At 32.7% G+C, this 21,933-nt stretch overlaps 1 long non-coding RNA gene across 4 annotated transcripts; it reads left to right on the forward strand.

Annotated features, from left to right (window-relative positions):
• Nucleotides 1-17,453: 17,453 nt before the first annotated feature.
• On the forward strand, nt 17,454-20,949 carry LOC145794959 (uncharacterized). Of its 4 annotated transcripts, XR_014334976.1 has the most exons (6): nt 17,456-17,679; nt 18,158-18,445; nt 18,772-18,828; nt 19,132-19,448; nt 20,351-20,429; nt 20,868-20,938. It is a non-coding gene; the product is annotated as an uncharacterized LOC145794959 (long non-coding RNA). The 4 variants fall into 4 exon arrangements; XR_014334974.1 differs by having other exon boundaries at nt 17,454-17,679; nt 18,772-19,448; nt 20,868-20,949; XR_014334977.1 differs by lacking the exon at nt 18,772-18,828.
• Nucleotides 20,950-21,933: the final 984 nt, after the last annotated feature.

Here is a 21,933-nt window from a genome sequence, read left to right on the forward strand (position 1 = left end):
GTGATAGTGTCAATACTTATTTTGTTAGTTTTAGATGTTCATCAGATTATATTGGAGTAGTGTGCCAACCTTTCTTAATTAAATGCGAAATTTAATATAATTTAAATGATAGAAATTTAATAAATTTTTGATGAATAGTCCCCAAATCTATTTATTAATAGCCACAATTTTTGACGAATATTTCAATGTAATAAGGAGTTGGAAGATTTTTCACAGGTTCAGGAACGCTTTTCACATGACAATCTTCGTCGATGGAGTGAAGAGAAAACATTCCACGAACGAGAACTTTCTTTCGTGGTGCGATCCTCACATAACTTGATTGAATCAAAGAACGCCATTGCTTGGAAACAAAAGTGTGCGATTTTCACATAACCTGATTGAATCCAAGAACGCCATTGCTTGGAAACAAGAGTGAATTTTCCAAGTGAATTTATGGAGAGATTTGAGCGGTAATCTTGAGAGTATTTCGATAATGATTTCTTCGGGGCGGTTTGGTAGATTGACTTTTGCTCTTGCTCTAATCTTTTTCTCTTTCTCTTCTCTTCTTCTTCTTCTTCTTCTTCTTCTTCTTCCTTGTCTCTTTCTCTTCCCTAAAATTGTTCAAACAGTGAGGGTTTGCATTCTTCCCTTTAAAAATTGTGAAGGGGCTAGGGTTTTTTCCTTCTTTATTTTATTCTTCTTCAGTTTTTTGTTTCTTTTGATGGTTCTGATGCTAATATTAGGGCTATATATATGGGAAAATACTTATCAATTTTGAAAAAAAATATTATGAAAGGAAATGATCCTAATGAACATCTACACTGCTTGGCCTCTAAGAGTTACTTCCTCTCAACCCAACAAATCGTTTCCTTTGATCAACGGTGGGATAAATTCAACAAGGTACTAATGCCACAACCAAAGGATGGAGATGGAGATATTATACTTGGTTTGGGAGATGGAGATATTATACTTGGTTTGGGAGCTGTAGGTGGATGTCTTTGTATGACTCGCTTTGACAATCCTAGTATTTTTGGAGGCAATGTTGAAGTATTGGCAATGAAGGAATATGGTATGAAAAGTTCTTGGACTGTTTTGTTCACGATATCGAATTTGGCCGGATTATTTCTTTACTATGATCGGATTGTGCCATTGTGTTCTACAAAGAATGATGAAGTTATAATGAAATTCTGCATAGACGTGGATGGGGTATGTAAGGACATACAATCCTAAGGACAGTTCAAATAGGGATATTATAATGGCTACTGATAATTTCTATATCAGTGCGATTATGTATGGGGAAAGTTCGGTGACACCACCTGATTGTAATTGGCAAGAGGAAGAGCTGAGAGGGGAAGCAACATATTTTGAAAAATACCTTTCAGGCTCAGTTGGAAAATGGAAAAGGATGAGGAAGGGTTTTTGGAGACACTTAGGCCATGTTTATTTGGGTAGATTGGATTTGGTTAGATTAGCATTTTTATGACTAATAGTCTTAGAATTACATATCTCTTTGAATTGTGTATCCTAACATATGTTTAGATTGAGTCAGGATTATAAGCAGCGACTAATAGTTCAGACTTTGGCTTAATCCTCTAATTGATATCCCACCGCATTTATGGGATTGAATAGTTTATCATATGTGGGATGCTATATCTGGATGGATTGTTAATCCGTACTTCAATTGTTTAACCAAACATTGGATTAATAATTTTATTGGACTATTAGTCCAATCCCAAGCTCATCTCCACCCAAACAAATATGGCCTTAATGGTGTATTTGTTTGGACGGATTAGATAAGGGGGGATTGGAATCCACTTGGACTGTTAGTTCTGGGATACATTGTCCCCGAATTATTTGGTTGGACTGAATTTGTATCCTATGTTTGTTTAGTTATGAGATTAGATGTCAGAAAATGACTATTTGATTGGATAGGATATGAATCTTATGTTTGTTTGGGATATTATGGAAAAGGATAAATGCCCAAATGACTATTTTACCCTTTTCAATTATTTACTAAGTAATAGCAATATTAAACATATCTTTAATATTTTAATTATTTTTAGCTAGATTAAATAAAAATTAATTTTAATTTATTTTTTACACAATTAAATAAATTTATTTTTAAAAAATTAAACAAATTAAATATCAATAAAAATATATGTTATTTTTTAATTAAAACTTAAATAAATTTATTTTAAAAAATAATAATAATTAAATAATGAAATTAAATAAAACATATATTAAAATTTAAATAATGAAATTAAATAAAATATAAACAAAATTTTAAAATAAAACATCAATAAAATATCTATAAAAAATTAAATAAATAAAACGTCAATAAAAATTAAATTAAATTATTTTGTGTTTAAATTGAAACATTTAAATTTTATTGAATTTTACTAAATATAATACATAATTAAATAGTAGAAGGTCAAAATATTCAGTTCACCCCCTTATCTCCCCCCCCCCCAAAAAAAAAAAAATAGGACACAATAGTTCTACATATTTGAGACTAATAGTTCGGAGCAAAATTGAACAACTAAACAATGGACTATTAGTTCAGATAGACTATTAGTCCAATCCTATGACCTTATCCCTCAAAACAAACACTGCCTTAGAGCTTGAAGAGGAAGAATATGAAATGTTTGGCCTAGTTTTCGAGTCGGTCTCAAAAGATTTGGCATCAGAATTAGAAGAGCCAGAGCTTGAAGAGGAATAGTTTCAGCTTGAAGGGGAAGAGTATGGCCTAAATTTGGAGTCAGTCTCAAAAGAGTTGACATCAGACTCGAAAGAGCCAGAACTTTAAGAGGAATACTTACAGCTTGAAGAGGAATAATATGAAGAGTGCTCATAATTTGGAGCCAATCTTAGAAGAGAACAGATTGATATATAGCTCTTTTAACTTCAATTTATTTAGATTGTTTCAGACAACAAAATTGATTTTCGATTTCTTGAATTCAAAATGTTATGCTTATTTTGTTGTTAACAATCAATGAGTCATCAAAGGCACATGTGAGACTTGCTTGATTGACGCAATTGGATTTTGACACTTGCGTAGTCAATATTTGGGGTTATTCATATTGTCTAATTTTTTGAGAATAAGTTGAATTCATCCCATTGATTCCAAGCACAGGAAAAAAAATAAAAAATAAAAAAATAAGTGTTTGGTTTTAGTTTTTTGAATTTAGTTTTTTGTTTTTGTATTTTTTTTTTTGTTTTTAGTGAATATTTTAAATTTTAAGTATTTTTTTTTTTACTTTTTTTAGATGCACCTTACTTAGATGTATCTAAATAGTAAATATTTGTGAAAAAAATATTTTAAAAAATTAATAAATACACAAAATACGAAAAATGTATTGAATTTGTATTTTTTTTGTATTTAGTGTATTTTTTAAAGATTTTTTTTTCACAAATGTTATATTTTTTAAGTGTATTTATGTTAGGTGTGTCTAAAAATTAAAAAAAAAAATTGCTTAAAGTATTAAAAATATTAAAATACAAAAAACAAAAAAATAAAATTTTCTAAAAATTATTTTCTAAAAATCAAAACCAAACAAAGTAATTTCATTGAAAAACATAACATCTCTTCGGTGGTTGGGTCATAGATGTTTTATTTCATTTTTCATAATGTTTAGCTATATTAGATGCCTGGTTTTTTAGGTTCCTATTAGGGTTTGGATTCCCTCAAGTATGATATGTAGGTGTCGTTTGGGAAGTGGGTTGATTTTTTGATTTTTTTAGTTATTTTAGATTGGGGCTAAAAAGCCTGATTTGGAAAGAGCTTTTGGCTTTTTTGACTTTTTTGTGAGAGACAAAATATAATGATTATGGGTTAGATATGATATTTTGTCTTATTGGGCTAAAAAACCTATTTTATTTTTTTTGTGATTATTTTAGCCAAAAAAGCCCAAAAAGCCTCTTCCCAAACAGAGGCTTAATTTGATAGTAGTTGGGCTTAGTGCCCTTTTTTTAGGAACTATTTTGGTGATTCAAACTATTTACCTTTTAAAATCGTTAAAATCAAAATGATCGGATATCATTATAATAACATGATTAAATTATATTTGTATTATAAAAAATGGATAGTTTATTTTTAAAGAGTGAATTAAACTAATGGTCCCTATAGTTTGGACCTTAAACCAACCAGAAAGAAGGAGGTAGGCATATGATTAAGAAGAAAAACAGCAGTAAAACCTGCCTCACCCTAAAACGGAGCCGGAAGGCAAAGATGAGAGACCTAGCTGTCTCAAGGAGATGACGGTGTTTATGCTTAGCTCAATCATTTTGGGCAGGTGTACCAGTACAAGAAGTTTGGTGAATGATACCCAATTTGGCCAAATATTCACAAAATTCAGTTTTAAAATATTCCCCACCTAAGTCAGACCACAACAATTTAATAGTACACCCCAACTGTGTAGTGACCATAAACTGGAAAGTACGGTATATCTAGTAGAAGTCAAACTTACAAGTCATAAGATAAACCCACGTGTAACGGGTGCAATCATCAACAAAAGACACATAGCATGCAGAACCCCCTTTAGTAAGAACAGTAGAGGGTTCCCAGACATCAGTATGCACAAGAGAAAAATGAGAAACAAAAATAGATGTACTTTTATTAAATGATAAAACTGACATTTTGGAAAATTTACACCCCAAACATTCATCAATTTGACTAGGAGAAACTTTACCCAACAACCCTGACTAAACTAAAGATCGTAAGCGGTTAACAGACAAATGACCGAAGCGAGAATGCCATAAGTAAAACTGACTCAACTGAGAATCTAACTGAAACGAGGAAAGTGCAACTAGAGAGGTGGATAGAGGGAGATGCCAGCTTTCGATCACATAGAGATCTCCAACTCTACGGCCGGTCCCAATCTGCTTATTGGACACCCGATCCTGCACATAACAGACAGAAGAGGAAAAGATAACATCAAAACCAGACGCATCAAGTTGACCGATAGATAAGAAACTGACAGATAATTGAGGGATATAAAGAACAAAAAGAATAGTAACAGCAAACATGGCAGAGGGTAAGACAAACCTAATAGACAGAATAGACATACCAAACCCATTAGCAGTTTCAAAAAGCCAAACAGAAGAAGGGACACTTGAAGAGGACCCAAGCAAACCTGAATGAAGAGAGGTAAGAGTAGAGGCAGATAAGGATGGCTAAGAGGTGGACAAGATATGCTACAGTTGTGCAACTTGAGCACTCAAAGAAGCCAAGTCAAGATCAGGAGCCGGAGTAGATGCAGTATAAGCGGCAGGAGGTCGAACAATACCCGAAGTAGGACCGCAGAACTGTGTCTGAGAAGGCGGAGTAGGCTAACGTCCCTTATTGGGATAGTTGTTCTTCCAATGACCTCTCTGATTGTAGAAAGCACATTCATCTGGCCCTAATGGTCCTTTCTTGGGTTTCGCAGTGGCCTAAAGCTGATGAGGTGGTGTGGTTGATAACAAGAGAGGCTTGGCAGGAGCCAAGAAGACAGAAGGAGGCAGAGTCTGATTGGCCGTCTTAAGACGACTTTTCTCGAAGAAGAGCTCACAAACAATAGCATCCACAGAGGGAAGAAGAGATCGGTGAAGGATGCCACCTCAGATAGCCTCATACTGAGGGGAGAGAGCCGTTAAGAACTGCACTAAACGATCCTGCTCCCGAAACTCAAGATAAGCGTCTAGTATCTTGAGACTATATGATTCCATAAGAGCAAACTAATCCCAGAGACCTGTCATCTCAACATAGAAGTCTTGAATAGTCTGATCTCGCTGATGAGCACTCTGAATAGCTATTTACAACTCATACCGCTTAGTAAAGTTAGACTGTCGATAAACATCTAGTAAATAATCCCACAACTCCTTGGCAGTATTGTACTTGGAAAACATCATTCCAATATGATCATCCACAAAGTCATGAAACCAGGTCAGAACTTGGGCATTTATTTTTAAATTGTGACACATTTTATCCTAAATTTTAAACCTTATTCCAAATAAGTACAATTGAAGATACCATTACTCAATTTTAAGGGCAAAATTATCAATTTGATAAAATATAAACAAATTTGACAAAATAAATGTCAAAAAAATATTTTTAAAGTTTTAAAAATTATTTCTATTCATTAAAATTAAATTATGTAAAATTGATAAATCTTTTAAACATTTATTTATTATTTTTTTTACCAAATTAATTTTTATTATGTGTTTGGATAATAATCATGTAATGGGTGGTTTTTTTATTTTCATTAATTAGTTTCTATTTTTTCAAAAGTCAAATATGATGACAACTTTAATCTCATTATTAAATTAATGGGCTAATTATATATACCCCTCGAGATTTGGCTAAATTACAAATACCCTCCTAAGGTTTGAGAAATTACAAATTCACCCATGAATGCTATATTTGCATAACAAATTAGGGGGTAATTTGTTATGAAATTTAAACCTCAGGAGGCAAATTGTTATGAAAATACAAATATTAGGGGGCGAGATGTAATTTTCGAAATCTCAGGGAGGTATCTGTAATTTAGCCAAACCTCAAGGGAGGTATATGTAATTTGCCCTAAATAAATCCATTAAATTAAAAAATCTAAAACTAAAAATATTTCATGTATTAAATATATCGATTACACAGGTTCGTTTGTTTGGACAGACTGGATAAGGGGGGATTGTAATTCATCGGACTATTAGTCCTGTGATACATTGTCCCAGGACTATTTGGTTGGAGTAAATTTGTATCCTATGTTTGTTTAGTCATAGAATTCGATGTCTGGATTGGACTATTTTAGTTATCCAATGTTTGTTTGGGATATTATGGAGAAGGATAAATGCTCAAATGACTATTTTATCCTTTTCAATTATTTACTAAGTAATAACAATATTAAACATAGCTTTAATATTTTAATTATTTTTAACTAGATTAAATAAAAAAAATTTATTTTATTTTTTGCACAATATTTTAATTATTTTAATTTATTATTTTCAATTAAATTAAAATTAAAATTTATAATTTATATTTTTTATTTAATATATAATTTTAAATTAACGACAATAAAAAATAATTTTATTTAATATATAAATTAAATTTTCAACAACACTAAAAAAATTTAATTTATAAGGCCATAATTTATTATTTTTAAATAAATTTAATTTATAATTTATATTTTTTATTTAATATATAATTTTAAATTAACAAAACTAAAAAAATAATTTAATTTAATATGTAAATTTAATTTTTTAACAACACCAAAAAAATTTAATTTTTAAGGCCATAATTTATAATTTATTATTTTTAATTAAAGTTAATCTATAATTTATAATTTATAATTTATAATTAAAATTTTTTATTTAATATATAATTTTAAATTAACAACACTAAAAAAAATAATTTATAAATGTTCAAAAGACTATTTTATCATTTTCTAATTGTTTGCTAAGTAATAGCATGGAGAGTAAAATGGACATTTCACAAAAATAATCCCATGGGATACCAATCCCATGGTTTCTATCCCACCCTCACCCATGGGATAGGATAGTCCCATATTTGTGGGACTAACAGTCCGGGAGGACTATTAGTCCGGAGCAAAAAAAATAAAACAAACAATAGAGTATTAGTCCGGTGAGACTAATAGTCCAATCCCACCCCATAATCCTCCAAAACAAACACACCAGCTTAATTACCACCCATTACATGATCACCATCTAAACATATAATAAAAATTAATTTGGTAAAAAAAATAATTAAATAAATGTCTAAAAGATTTATCAATTTTACATAAATTTATCTTTGGTGAGTAAAAATAATTTTTAAAAATTCAAAAATAATCTTTTAATGTGTAATCAAATCATATTTCCGACATGCTTGAACATAATTTTTGTTTTCAATTTCTTTTCAAATTCAATGCAATGGCGCTCTACTGTTGCCACCAACTCTGGTGCAAATATGGAGAAACTAGAGAAGACCGCCTCAAACTCGGCCACGGGCATGCCGAGTTGTTTGAGGTCTTTAAACTCTTGCCTCAATCTCTCCCTAGCAGTGGGAGGTATGTACTTATCTTGGAAAGCAATCGCAAAGGCTTCCCATGTCTGCTCCACTCTACCCTTGGCATATTTCCACCATTGACCCGCGTCTCCCTTAAGGTAGTAACTCACTAGAGTCACTCTTAGTTCACTATCTTCGTTGTGAAGCATTTCAAATGTCTTCACAATTTGTTCGAACCACTCATTCGCTTTCTTGGGCTTGGGACCACCATGTAACTCATCCGGTTTCGCCCGCAAGAACTCTCTAGTAAGGAAACTCGCCATTGACTCCGCGGTGTTCTCTCGGGTTTGATTCTCCACCCTCAACAAGTTCGTAGACTCTCTTAAAGCCCCTGCCATTTTCGAGCTAGGGCTTCCATTGCGGTTTGACCCGCTTGTCCCATCTGCTTGGCCGCATTAGCATGGCCTGCTTGCTCGGCCATATTAGCTTGGCCGAACGCTTCTTCTTGAACCGGAACCCTATGGACCGGTATCTCATGCACACCTCGGTGAGCCCTACTACGCCTCCCGCCTCTACCACCACGGGTTTGACCTCTTCCTAACATCTTATAAATGACAATAGAATTAATTTAGCACACTAACCCACACATGCCCGCAGCTTGCCTTACACGTTTGATCACAATAATTCTATATATTCCTCTACTATATAACAATTAAATTTCATCCCATATAAGCATTGTCATGTAAACACATACAGATTATATTCTTATGATGAGATTCGTCCTACAAAAAACCAAGAATTCCTAGTGGAATGAGTATTGATCAAGTACCCTTCTAATAAGACCTCAAGGAGTTTAACAGGTGCAAACAACATCCCAAAAGTCCAATCCCATACCCATTTAGTCACATAAGTATGTTATCACGTAGTCACAAAATGCATAGCACTTCCTAAGCTTGCTAAATGAACCCATTGTGGTTAAACAACCGCTTCCCACGAGCTCCAAGTATTCAAACCCGGTAGCTCTGATACCAAGTTGTAACGCTCCAAATTTCTAGCCCAAATGATAATATACCAATCATGGCTCTTTCAAGAAAAACCGAATATAAATCTCCAAACTTACATTACATGATATAATAGTTCTTCATGCAACAATACATTAATACAACAACAAGTAAATAAACAAATAAATACCCCCAAGGATTTACAAGTTTCCAAGGCTTGAGCCTGGTTACACAAAACGGTTATTCAAACCCACATACATACAGCCCTTGGCTTACACACAGAGTCACAGCAAGAGTCTCATACTCTCAACACATATTTTCCCGCCTTTAGTTAGGCGGCATCACCACAACTTTTCCTGTACAAAAATCCCGTAGGATGAGCATAAAGCCCAGTAGGAAATCCTTAACAAAGTATATACATTTTATACAAGTCTTAAGAGATGAAATGCACATGCCATGCAATGCCCTTTTGAAAGAAAATCACATCTTCATCTTTGAAAACCATCATGCTCAATGATGTCATGCAATTTCAATTCTTTAAAACTTAACAATTCATTTCAAGAGCGGTAAATATGACTTTGGTAATTCCTAGGTTGGTGTCTGTAAGTAGACTATACAAGTACTACCAATTTGTCATTTTTACCGGCATTGATTGGAAGGCTTGACACCTATAATTTGCCATTTTTACCAGTATTAACTGGAAGGCTTGACACCTATTCAATTTCATCTACACCACCTGTTAAGACTTACCACCGTATTTACCCCAAAACCAATTCATGGAAACTTGTTTCTCAACATTCTTTTCTCAATGCAAGTTTTCAAATCAACTTTCAAAGTTTAATGTAATCAAATGAATTGATATGCCAATAACACAAAATGAATATAAATGCTTTTATTCCAATTCATCATCCAAGGAATAACAATTCCCTCTTCTCAAGTATCCTCAGGAATTAATCATTTCAAGACTATTTCAATGTTTTGAACAATAATTTCCAAAATGAACAACAATTCTCATATTCCCTGAAATTCATCATTTATATAAATATAAATAAGAAATTTTCCAAACATCAATTTATTGTGACACACAAAATAAATATAACAATATCATTCATGGATTTGCAGTCTCTTTTAAAAAAATTCCTAGTTTCTAGGTTTTCTCACAAAAACTATACAACTCAAATCTTTTGAAAGAAAACTTTCCAAAATTAACTTTTCTTCAATCAACAAAGATCAAAACTCATAAGATCATTTTTAAAGAACAAAAGACAAACCCACTTTCAAAATCGCTCAACTTCTTGAATCAACAATCAATTTTCAAAACTATCGAAGGATGATTTCGAAAATCATCTAGATCTTGCATAAATATATATATATAACTCTCAGAAAATTCCTACCTCAAGTTTTGAAGTAGAAATGAGATGAAACCCCCAAAATCAACGGTGTCAAAACTCGATCTTCACCGCACACAACGAAGCCCTCGAGAAGTTAGCCAACTTTGATGAAGAACCTATGGCAAAACTCTAATGGATCTTAAGAAATCAAGGTTTTGATCCAATTTGGTGTAGGGAAATGTAGAGAGAAGGGAGAGAAAAGGGTTTTTAGGGAGAGAGAGACCTAACAAGAGTGAGATACACTCAGCCTAAAGAGAAGAAAAGACTAAAATTTCAGACTCACCTACCACCGCACGTGCGGAGCTTCTCCCGCATTTGCACTCCCGCACCTGTATTTATTACAGTAGCCAAATAAGCCCTCCCCTATTTTTCGCATGTGCGGCTTACACTACTACAAAAATAGTTAAAGATCACACTTTGACAAAAAAAAAGATCTCACTTTTATTGGAAGTGTGATAAAAAAAATTAGATTGATATTTTAATCACACTTAATTTGATTGAGTGTGATAATATTTATTTTTTATGTCACTTTTCAATTAAGTGTGATTATATATATATATTTTTAATCACACCTTCTAATTAAAGTGTGATTATATATACACTACTACTTTTTAATCACACTTTTTAAACAAGTGTGATTATATATATATTTTTTAATCACACATTCTAATTAAAGTGTGATTATTTATATATTTTTTAATCACACCTTCTAATTAAAGTGTGATTATATATACACTACTACTTTTTAATCACACTTTTTAAACAAGTGTGATTATATATATATTTTTTAATCACACATTCTAATTAAAGTGTGATTATTTATATATTTTTTAATCACACCTTCTAATTAAAGTGTGATTATATATACACTACTACTTTTTAATCACACTTTTTAAACAAGTGTGATTATATATATATATTTTTAATCACACATTCTAATTAAAGTGTGATTATTTATATATTTTTTAATCACACCTTCTAATTAAAGTGTGATTATATATACACTACTACTTTTTAATCACACTTTTAAATAGGTGTGATTATATATATATTTTTTAACCACACATTCTAATTAAAGTGTGATTATTTATATATTTTTTAATCACACCTTCTAATTAAAGTGTGATTATATATACACTACTACTTTTTAATCACACTTTTTAAATAAGTGTGATTATATATATATTTTTTAATCACACATTTTAATTAAAGTATGATTATATATACATTACTACTTTTTAATCACACTTTTTAAATAAGTGTAATTATATATATATATTTAATCACACTCCCTAAATAGGTGTGATTGTATAAAATATTTCAATTTGATTTTTATATAAAATATACAATTCCCAAATCCGCGCCTCTATTCTACCCATGAATGATAGAGACGACTCACTACTAGAAAATGAGACGTTAGACACGGGACTTTTTCACCCATTTTTTCATCTTCTTATCTCTCTGTCTCTGTCTCTCTTCTCTTTCTCTCTCACTCATCACTCTTCTCTGTCTGTCTGTCTCTCTCTTTCTCTCCGTGTCTCTGTCTCTCTTATTTTTCTCTCTCTCACACTCATCACTCTTCTCTATCTGTCTGTTTGTCTCTCTCTCTCTCTCTCTCTCTCTCTTTCTCTCTGTGTCTCTCGTTCATCTCTCTTCTGTCTATCTCTCTCATCTCTCTTCTCTCTCTGTCTCTCTTCTCTTTATCTCTCTCGCTCATCTTTCTCTGTCTCTCTCTCGTTTATCTATTTTCGCTCTTTTTTTTTCTCTCTCTCTTTGTCTATATCTTTTTACCCATTTTTTCATCTTCCTCTCTCTCTTCTCTTTCTCTCTCTCATTCATCACTCTTTTCTTTCTGTCTATCTATCTCTCTGTGTCTTTCACCCATCTATCTCTTCTCTCATCTCTATTCTCTTCCTATCTCTTCGCTCATCTCTCTTTTCTCTATCTCTCTCATCTTTCATCTCTCTCTGTCTTTCTCGCTCATCTCTCTCTCTGTCTCTCTCGTTCATCTCTCTTCTCTCTATGTCTCTCTCGCTCATCTCTCTTCTCTCTATCTTTCTCTCTGTCTCTTTCGTTCATCTCTTTTCTCTCTCTGTCTCTTTTTCTGTCTCCCACTTTCTATCTCTTTATCTTTTTGTCCCTCTCTCTCTCTCTCCCTCTGTGTTCGCGTTGCTCACTTTCTCTCTTCCGTTTTCTCTATTTACTGAGCTCCCTCTTGATTTATCTATCCACTACAGGAAAATGCACTTTTAGCGACCACTTTGTCTCTCTCTCGCTCATCACTCTGCCTTTGTCTCTCTCTCTCTCTCTCTCCTCTATCTGTCTCTCACTCATCTCTCTTTCTCTCACCACCCATCTCCTTCACCATCTTCACCACTATTGCAAACGCCATTCCACTACCACTATTATTACCACTGTCACCACTTCACCTCTACGACTACCATTACTACTACCATTGCCACCACTACCATTATTGCCACTACTACTACCATTACCTCTCATTCACCCTTGCCACTTCATCTACTCTACCACTACCACAACTTCACCACTAATCTCCTTCGCTACCACCACCACCACCACCATCACCACCATCATCTCTTATCCACCACCTTCGCCATTACTGCCACTACTACTACCATTACCTCTCATTCACCCTTGCCACTTCATCTACTCTACCACTACTACAACACCATTAATCTCCTTCGCCGCCGCCGCCACCACCACCACCATCTCTTATCCACCACCTTCACCACTACTACTACTCCCTCTCCTCTACCACAAAAAATTAGTTCATGATTTTTAATAACAAAAAAAAAAAGGCCGCAGAAAAATATTTTTCATTGACCACAGAAAATTATCTTTAATTTTAGTGGAAAATATTTTTTATTAAAATATTACCCCTACTTCTACCAAATAGAAAATAATAATATTTTTTTCATTAAAATAAAAATGAATACTTTTAATTTTTAGTGAATACTTTTAAAATTTTAAATATTTTTTTTAGATACACCTTACTTAGATGTATCTAAAAAAATAAATTATGAAAAAATATTTTTAAAAATTAATAAATACATAAATATACAAAAAAATGTATTGAATTATTGTATTTTTGGTATTTAGTGAATTTTTAAAAGATTTTTTTTACAATTTTTAAAAAGTTTTAGATGTATTTATGTTAAGTGTGTCTAAAAATTTTAAAAAATACTTAAAATATTAAAAAAATTCAGTAAAAACAATATAACACGGAAAACAAGAAAGTATAATTTTCTCAAAAGAGTTTTTGGAAAACTCTAACCTAGCATAGTGATTGTGGTTTTGAGACAGCTTCATATATATACAGTCACAAAATTCTATCGCAAATTTTTTTTTTAAAAAAATGTCTTCTTACACTTTTAATATAACATTTCTCTTTTCATTCATTTTTTCATCTTCATGTCTCTTTGTCTCTATCTCTCTCTCTTTTCTTTATCTTTTGCACTCATCACTCTTCTTTCTCTGTCTGTCTGTTTCTCTCTCTCATTTTCTCTCTGTGTCTCTCGCCTATCTCTCTTCTCTCTATCTCTCTCATCTGTTTTCTCTCGCTCATCTCTCTTCTCTCTATCTCTCTCATTTCTTTTCTTTCTCTGTCTTATCTTTCTATCTCTCTCGCTTATTTCTCTTCTCTCTCTGTCTCTCTCTTTTTCTGTGTCTCTCTCTCACTCATCTCTTTTTGTCTATCTCTCGCTCATCTCTTGTTTCTCTCTCTTTTTCTATCTTTCTCTCTATCTCTATCTCTCTCTCTCTCTTTCTCTTTTTTGTCTCTCTCTCTCCCTGTCTCTCTCTCACTCACCACCCTTCTCTCTCTCTCTCTCTACTTGTCTATTTGTCTATTTCTCCCTCACTATGTTCGCCTTGCTCACTCTCTTACTCCCATCTTCTCTATTTATCGAGCTCCTTCGATTTATCGATCCACTATAAACGACGTCGTCTTACTCTTTTGAACATTTCTCTTTTCACCCATTTTTTCAGCTTCCTATCTCTCTGTCTCTGTCTATCTTCTCTTTCCCTCTCTTACTCATCACTCTTCTCTGTCTGTCTATCTCTCCCTTTCTCTATATGTCTCTGTCTCTCTCTCACTCATCACTCATCACTCTTCTCTGTCTGTCCGTCTCTCTCTTTCTCTCTATGTCTCTGTCTCTCTTCTCTTTCTCTTTCTCTTTCTCATTCATCACTCTTCTCTGTCCGCATTCACCACTACTGCAAATGCCATTCCATTATTACCACTACTACCACTGCAAATGCCACATTGACCACAAAAAATTAACTTTATTTTAATGGAAAATATTATCCCTACTTCTACCAAATGCCATTCAACTACCACCACTCTTCTGTTTGTCTGTCTGTCTGTGTGTCTTTCGTTCATCTTTCTTCTCTCTATCTCTCTCATTTGTCTTCTCTCTCTGTCTCTCTCGCTCATCTCTCTTCTCTCTATCTCTCTCACCTCTTTTCTCTCTCTGTTTCTCTCGCTCATCTCTCTTTTTCTCTCTCTCTGTCTCTCTCACTCGTCTATCTTCTCTCTATCTTTCTATTTTTCTATTCTCTCTCTCGTTCATCTCTTTTCGATCTCTTTCTCTCTCTTTTTGTATCGCTCATGATCTCTTGTTTCTCTCTCTTTTTCTGTCTCTCTCTCTCTCTCTCTATCTCTCTCTCTCTTTGTTTGCCTGTCTCTCTCTCTCTCAGTCATCACTCTTAATAAAAAATAATTTTTATTAAAATATTATCCTTACTTCTACCAAATAAAAAATAATAATAATAATTTTTTTTTCATTAAAATAAAAATGAAACAAATAAATTCTCAACCTTAATAACAAAATGAAAATAAAAATTATTATTTATTTATTTATTTTTAAATATTCATTTATGATAAAAATTATTATTATTATTTTTTTTTTCTCAATCCGGCTCGCTCGGTTTCTCCTCTTTTTTTTCCAATTCCCACGCCCTCCAAAATCCCCACTCTCTTATAACCAAAATCCCTAATTTCTACCAAATATCTCTCTCTCTCTCTCTCTCGCGACTGTGGGCGACAATGGCGTCTACCCAAATCCCCCTCTTCTTTTTCTTTTTCTTTTTCGTTTTCCCGCCGTTTCTAATTCCCCCCTTTCTTTCCCCCCTTTTGTTTCCCCCTTTTGTGATTTGTTGTGAGAGAATCGCGATCAAGATCGTTGAGAATGGCCAGTGTTGCTGGGATGATTGGCCGAGGTTGTGGATCTTCTTCGTTGATCCAATTGAAGAATTCGAAGAAGAAGAAAGCGATGAGGAAAAATGACAGGGTTAGGGTTTGTACTGCTTCGTATCCTGCTTCTTCTGCTGTCACCGATCCCTACAAGACATTGAGGATTCAACCAGGTGCTTCTGAATCTGAGGTCAAGAAAGCTTTCAGACAACTTGCTCTCCATGTAATTTCTCTTTCCATTTTCTTTTCAAAATGTCGTTTTTTATATTTTCCTTTTTTTGATTAATATCTTCTTCTATAAAATCTGGTTCTGATTGGTCTCCTTTCCTATTAATTTTTTATTTTTTATTTTTTATTTTTAAATTCATTTGAAAAATGTTAGAAACTCAGGATTTAGATCTTAAATTCACCTAATATGACAAGGTAGTAAAGTTGACACTTATTGCAAAAAAAAATTAGATTCTCAAACATTTTTTATTATGCTTAGAATGAGTGGTTTGAAAAAATATCGGATAAAAAATAAATAAAAATTTAATTGCAATTGCATTTGATGCATGTTTCATTTAATGTTATTTTTCATTTATTTGATTTGATTTAATTTTTTTTGATTAATTATTAATGTGGAACCCATTTTATTAATTAATAATTATGTTTGTAATATGATCGAATTTTCAGTATCATCCGGATGTTTGCAGAGGAAACAATCGTGGGGTTCAGTTTCACCACATTAATGAAGCTTATGATGTAAGTTCCCTACTCTTTTTTGTCTATGGGCCTTTTATTTTATTTATTTTTAATTATGATAGAGAATTCTCATGGTTCATTCAAGTATTTTATTAATAATTTAAGAGTTTATCTTGTAAGATTTTGCCTTTAGTTGTCAAGAATAGTATGAAAACCTTTATTTGGAGTGGTTGCAACTTACATGGGTGTTGCTTTATTTAAAAGTTGTCAGTCTTGCTTCAGTAACATTAGCATTTGTGGAGATGAACACAACACTAAACAACCAGGTGCAACATTTGAAGTTTTGTCTATTGGTCTTTTATAATTGTGCTTTTTTACTTCTGGGTTTCTAAGCGAAACCTTTGATATGGGCTGATTGCCTCTAGTCAGAGGATAGTTCACAAGGAACACTAGGACCTTCAAACAAGTTTGACCAAGAGGAAACCAAATCTACTGAGAAGGTAAAAGATATTGCATCATTGTGCATTGACTTATCCTTTCTTTTATATGTATATTTTTCCCATTCTGCTTCTCATTCCCTAATATGCCTTTTAGATTTTTTTTTTCCCAGCCTCAATTTAAATCAATGATTAACTGTCGTAGGATTTATATCTCTCTAGATTGGTTGTTAACATTTTTCTGAACTTAATGGATCTTCATACACTACTTTGCAGCTTGCAGTTTTTGCTCCAAGATTGCTTCTCAAGTGTGATTGCTTACGAATTGTAGATGACTGCCTATGTTCTTTCTTATACTTGGTGTCCGTCTTACTCTTTGTTATCATTGTATTTGTCTTCTTCATATTTTTCTTCTGTTAAATAGTATTATACTGTTTTGAACCAAAACATATTTAAATTCTCTTAATCCTATTCCCCAGATCCTCTTCCACCAATTGTGGTGGTGTAGAATTTTAAAAGATCTTGCATCAAGCAAATTTTGAAGCTTATGGGGCTATTAACTTTATGCTACTCCGTAGAGTGCATAATGATATTATTTTATATATGGAGATCTATTTTTTAGCTATAAGTTATGATATAAGGTCAATGATCATTTCCATTTTTTGTCTTCTGCCCTCTGATTCATATGTCAATAATATGTTTGAGGATGTCAGAACAGGCTGAGGTTACAATTTCCTTGCCCTATTTTTGAGTGCTTGTTAATTTTGTTTGATTTTTATCCCTCTTACATGTAGATGGGTTATATTGGAAGTTCTTGACAAAGTTTACCTAGGATCAGTAAACTGGAAGCAAGCAACAAAACCTCCCATCAAGATGCCTTTCAGAAAAGTTGAGAATTGCAACCAAGCTATACGGATTGGAAAGGAATTGAACTTCTCTCTTGTGAATGTAGCAGGAAACGATATTGTATAGGGAAACAAGAAACTCATACTAGGTTAGTGCACTTTGACACATGCTATTGGGCTTATGTGATAACTACGTTGAAGAAAAGTTTTCTTGAGTCACAATTTCTTGTCATATATCTGCTTTTAGTAGACTTTGCTCAGTTCTGCATTTATTCTTTCAGTTTCATTTCTACTTAGTTACTATCTTCTGTTTGAGCCAGAACCTTCATGCATCTTGAGCAGGGCGGGGTAAGAAAATAATATTAATAACCAAGTATTTTTTTTCTTGTCCTGTCATGGGCCACATAGCATTTGTGTGTTTGCAATACAGTTGTGTTCTGATATATGCATAAGATAATATGATTAACAGTTGTGCTAGACCAAAGCCTCATCTCTTTTAATAGTACTATGGGTGGTCAAATACTTCTATTCTAAACATATTATAATAAATTCATAATTGTTATAGGACTTCATAATGTTATGAGTGTTTGAATTGCTGATTAACCGAGCTAATAATGGCTTTTTCAGGAAGAGAACCTGTCAGCTATGAATACTGATCCTTGGTATTCTGCCTATCACTATTCTCATCCTCCTTTGTTGAAAGACTTGCTGCAATCGATGAACTTGACAAGAAGGAAGACTGAAAACGAACACAGGCTACCTAAAGCCAGTGAATGCACTTTCTAGTCCATTTTATACTCTTTTTAACTTGAGCATTTTCAAGCTTTAGAAATCGTTGGTTTTGAGTTTCGCCGTATGAGTCCTGTTGAAATTGACATTTCTCTGTTCTGGTATTAAATTCCACACCCAACAAAGGTAAGGCTGAGTTATGGAGATTTTCTGAGTTAGGTAAAAAAAATTACAAAAATGAACAGGAAATAGCTTAATGTAACTAAGTTGCTTTATGTATTATTCTTCTGCATGCTTCATGTCAGTTTTTCAAAAATGAAAACGAAAACATTTCTTGTCTGCCATGTTGTATCCTGACTTTCCTAATCAAAGGGGCATATCTTGTTCTTTACAAGTACTTTTCAGATATTCCTAGGTAGTAGTCATACTTGTGTGGAGCTGGTGAGACTTGTGGGTTGAGTGACGTTGAGCATATATATATATATATATATTTTCTAATGTTTGTTGTGCAGATTGGCAAGCTGGTACATATTGTGAAGGAATTTTTTGTTTGGTGGGTTGAGATGAATGTAAGCATATATTTTGTAGTGTTTTATGTGTGAGTTGAGTGTGTGGGTTGAGTGGCTAAGGACTATATTGTGTGTTTGTTCTCAACCTGTTTTGTTCTTTCCTTTTGGTTCTCGTTGGTGGTTGTTATACTATTCAAAATGGGTCTCTCATGTGTTCAACACCCCTATAGACCCTGTTATGTGGCGGTTGAACATGTGTAATCCTATGTTTTAGTGGTTAGTTCTAGTATGGAGCTTATTTTATTTATTATTTTTTTTGGTTTTCTTTTTTACTGATATCAACTTCTTTATGTTGCCTTTCAGATTGAACTGAAGACTGGACCAGTTGATTTTTGATTTCCTACAACCAATTAGACCAGACACTGTTTCACTCACTACATTGAGTTTCACAGGCACACTTTTTTAGTATTATATCATTTTGAGGCATTCATGAATGAATGGGCTCTATATGAAGAGTTTTAAACATCTTACCAACTTATTGTAGAACTAAGTAATTGCCTTTTTATTTTTATTTTTATTCTTCAATCAAAAACTGCAGGTGCTTAGCAGCAAAAGGAGAGGAGTCTAGTGAATGTCACAGATTTGCCAAATATTACCGGTCCCTTTGCCTAGGTGAATGGGTGAGTGCCATTGCTGTTAAAATAACTTTTTTCTTGGTTTGTTTTGACTTGGCAATTTCTTCTAGTATGTTTGGATGCATTATGGTAAATAGGCTTAATGAGTTATATTTTGTCCTGTTTGCACAGATGATGAACTAACTACAATTATACTAAATAATCAATTTCACTTTTATGCTTCTTGATCCCTTAATATACTAATATTATGTGGCTTGGCAATTTTATTTTATAGTTTAGAGTATGTGCTTATATGTTTACACCAAGCCTTGATGAATCAGTTTTCTAGATAGAATAGCTACTTTATTTATTTATTTATTTTATTATTATTATAATTTTGAAAGGATTGAAGTGCTAGTTAAATTTCATTTATGATAAAATTCTTTAGTTAAAATGATATTTGATTTGTAGAATCAAGAAATGCTTTTAGTGCATGCACATATATTTTAAGGCTAGTGATGCTTTGTGAGAAAATGTTGAGCAACTAAAAATAATATATTGATAAACTGAGTTACAAATTGGATTGGTGTGATTTGGTTCTTTGTTCCCATAGTTCATCTGGGCTCATAATATTGGTTAACCAACTCCCTCGGGTTTAGGCTAGGATTGGGAATGAACTTAAAAATGGAACCAATTTAAGACTTCAACAATCTTACTCGTGAAAACAAAGACAGACTTTCACTTATAAACATCCATTTTCAGAAAGATTTGGGATTGGATAGCTTAGATACTGTGGAGATTGTAAAGGCTCTAGAAGAGGAGTTCAAGCTAGAGATACTGTGGTCATTTTTTAGTTATTTTTTCCATCCACACCCTCTATACTTTGAATTAAGATTATTTGTTCTATGCTTATACAGAAAGCTTTATGCAGTCATATGTGATCCAAGTGGACCTCTTTATTTTTACAGCCAGGGATATGCATATGGTATGAGAAGTTTCCAGATCTCAAATTCAGAGATTTGTTTCTTACATGAGAAAGCTGTGCAGGTAAAAAAATAGGGAATACAGTCCCTAGTCTAGTGGTAGACTTCTTCAATGAAAAGTGTGCAAGACCGAGGAATTAGTGACTATTTAGGCTGCATTTGATGTTTGGGATATGTCGAATTAGTGACTAATTTGTTTGTACATTATATCCCAAATTTGTTCAACTTGTGGTCTTTGGACCATGTCTCTTTAAGGAATCAATTTCTTCATTTTTCTTTTTCTTTTTCCTTTTACCTGATGAATTTTTCAGTTCTCTTGATTGTGAATCAATTTATGTCTTCATGTTGAATTTTTTGATCAAGTATTATTTTCTCTATGTGCCTGCAAAATTTGTTTATACTATATCTTTGGTGTGTTCTTATTTTGGTTTGCTGAATTAACTTTTTAGTTTATTCATATGCATCAGCGGTTTCTGAATTAATTTGTGTTTTCATTTTTCAGGTCAGAAATTTTTTGGAGAGATGCAAAATATGGTCCAAGAATTAAAGACCTTAGTTTTTTAAGTTTTTTCATTTTTTAATATATGTAAGCACAGATAATTTTTTTTATTTAATTCCTTTGTATATAGTTTTGAATATTTAATTTCCATTTATGAAATATATGACGTTATTCTATTCAATATGTGGTTATGATTCAAAATATAGTATATAGTGTGTATTACATTATTCAAATGTGCATACAAAAATAATATTAATTATTTTTCAAATATGTAGCACCTTTTTTTTATCACAGATTTTATTAGTTATTAATCACACTTAAAAGATGTGATCTAAATGTTATTAATCACACTTAAATGATGTGATGTAAATATTTTTAATCACACTTAAAAGGTGTGATCTAAATGTTATTAATCACACTTAAAAAGTGTGATTAAAAATGATCATTTTTAATCACACTTCCAAAGATCACACTTAAAAGGTGTGATCAAAATATTTTTAATCACACTTAAAAGGTGTGATTTAAAGTTTTTAATCACATTTAAAAGGTGTGAACTAAAGTTTTTAATCACACTTAAAAGGTGTGATCTAAATATTTTTAAACACACTTAAAAGGTGTGATCTAAATAATTTTAATCACACTTAAAAGGTGTGATCTAAATGTTTTTAACCACACTTAAAAGGTGTGATCTAAATATTATTAATCACACTTAAAAGGTGTGATGAAAGCATTTTTTAATGACACTTAAAAAGTGTGATTAAAAATGACCATTTTTAATCACACTCCTAAAGACCACACTTTAATAAAACTTAAAAGGTGTGATTAAAAAGCTTACATCTCACCAAAAAAGTGTGATCTTTATCTATATTTGTAGTAGTGTTAAGAAATTTTGAATGCATTTTGTATTTTTGCTTCGGGGGTGCTGCCCCTCGACCCTGCCAGGGCACTGCCCCTTCGACCCCCGCGAGTTGATCGGGCAGCTCGATCCCCGACTTGCCCAGTCGAAGTGGCAAAACATGAAAGAAGGATCAAAACCGGGATCGCTACATCACAAGTCGAGTGTTGATGC

Source organism: Camellia sinensis, chromosome 7, assembly GCF_055761805.1.
Source record: "Camellia sinensis isolate YWXY chromosome 7, ASM5576180v1, whole genome shotgun sequence".
In the NCBI taxonomy this organism is placed as follows: Eukaryota; Viridiplantae; Streptophyta; class Magnoliopsida; order Ericales; family Theaceae; genus Camellia; species Camellia sinensis.